We start from the raw sequence: 1,738 nt of genomic DNA, 5'->3' as shown, positions 1-1,738 counted from the left end.
ATGCCCCTGATACTTTGACTTCAGTAAAGGATGTGAATATTCTTTCATCTCTGGTTATTACTTCTCCTTTTCACATTGAGCTACTGGTTAACCTACAGTTCCTCTTTCTGGACTAAAAGCCTTTTTACTATAAACGTGATGCTAAAAATAATCCTAAACTAATAAAAAAAAGCATGTAGCAGTATTACTGAACAATGTAAAATAACTAATGCTGCCAGCTGTAACTACACCGTGCTTTCTTATTGGTTGGGTTTGGTGACGGTGGCGTAGAGGTCGCTGAGATCAGCTGAGGCTGCAGCAGCAGAGGAAGAGGAAGAGGAAGCTTTCACGGTGCTGTAGGTCACTGCATCATCTTCATCATCATCTCCACCTCCAGCCTGGAGAACAAAAGACAACACGTAAATTACACAACAGGAAACAACACACTAATGCAACATTATGACATCCAGCGCCTCATAAACACAACACAATGCTCAATGATGGCACAGCATCACAGTAACCAATCAGCAGCTGACCTGGGCTCTCCTGTTGGTCTTCTTGGTGTACCTGATGGAGGCGTAGGAAACACCACCTTCAGGATCAGCCTGCACAGAGGAGACAACATAAAGGCTGCTCAGTAACATGTGGGGACGTCTTTGGCTTCTGTTGTGGTGTCGTCCAGCTGCATCATCAGACTCCTCCACGTCTCCTCTCACAGGAGGAGGTCAGACCCACCGAGTGGCTCACAGAGACATTTAAAATCTATCAACCAGTCAGTGTAACTTTGGACTGGCTGTAATGTGTGATCTAGATCTAGTCTTCTTAAACAAGCTCTATGAAGGCTGGTTAGATGTTGATGACACACTTAACGAGGAGCTGATTACCATACCATGTATCTGTACTCTGCTTCTTATCACATCATCATAACTGTTGTATGGGTATGTATTTGTCTTTATTGTTTGTCTCTACCTGCACATACATCTATGTATTTTATGTTTCATTTACCTTGTGTGTCCCTGTTGCTACACTGTCTTTGACCTACTTAACCTACTCCACCTTTAAAAAAAGAAGAGCTGGAGTGCACAGACATAAAACTCACCATGTCTTCATACGTCGGTGTTTTGTTCCCTGAAGAGACAAAAGAGAGTTGGCTTTAGGATCCACAATAGAAATCCGTGTTTATTGAAAGATCTAGCTCATAACTGTTTCATCTGGGACTGTTCTCACCTTTAGCTTTCTTCCATCTGATGACAGCCACAGTGATTATTAGGAGAGCTGCAACAGCCACAAAGACAACGAGGAGCCACCACCACCAACCTGGAAAGAGAATAAAAACATAAAAAACCTTTTGGCTTCATCTTGTCTTCTCTAACTAAGAGGACGGCGTCTTATTTGTTAGTTTGTGTTGCAAAACACAACATCAGAGAGAGAGAGAAAGATATTGCAATGTTACACAGTTATATTTTAGTAACATGGACTGCAGATACTGCTGTGTTGGTACCTGCTTTAAGTCTGCTCTAACCTGTTGTTGTTGTGGTGGTGGTTGTTGGTTTTCTTGTTATTGTTGATTCTGGTGTTTTCATGGTGACGGGGGTTGTTGATTTTGTGGTTGTTTTGGTGGTGGTTGTTAATTTAGTTGTTGTGGTGGTGGCTCTTGGTTTTGTTGTTGTTGGTGTTTTTCTTGTTGTTGTTGGTGTTTTTCTTGTTGTTGTTGGTGTTTTTCTTGTTGTTGTTTTTGTGTCCCTACCTGAACAGATGA

General features: G+C 41.9%; 1 long non-coding RNA gene across 1 annotated transcript; it reads right to left on the bottom strand.

Annotated features, from left to right (window-relative positions):
- Window positions 1–246: 246 nt before the first annotated feature.
- LOC117961057 lies at window positions 247–1,521 on the bottom strand. Its single transcript, XR_004660298.1, has 5 exons — window positions 1,481–1,521; window positions 1,207–1,296; window positions 1,079–1,107; window positions 516–584; window positions 247–377 (listed from the first exon to the last, which is right to left on the bottom strand). It is a non-coding gene; the product is annotated as an uncharacterized LOC117961057 (long non-coding RNA).
- Between the last annotated feature and the right edge of the window lie 217 nt (window positions 1,522–1,738).

The sequence above is a fragment of the Etheostoma cragini genome, chromosome 18 (assembly GCF_013103735.1).
Source record: "Etheostoma cragini isolate CJK2018 chromosome 18, CSU_Ecrag_1.0, whole genome shotgun sequence".
Lineage (NCBI taxonomy): Eukaryota > Metazoa > Chordata > Actinopteri > Perciformes > Percidae > Etheostoma > Etheostoma cragini.
The sequence above is the reverse complement of the archived record's forward strand: the minus strand, read 5'-3'. Positions and strand labels throughout refer to the sequence as shown.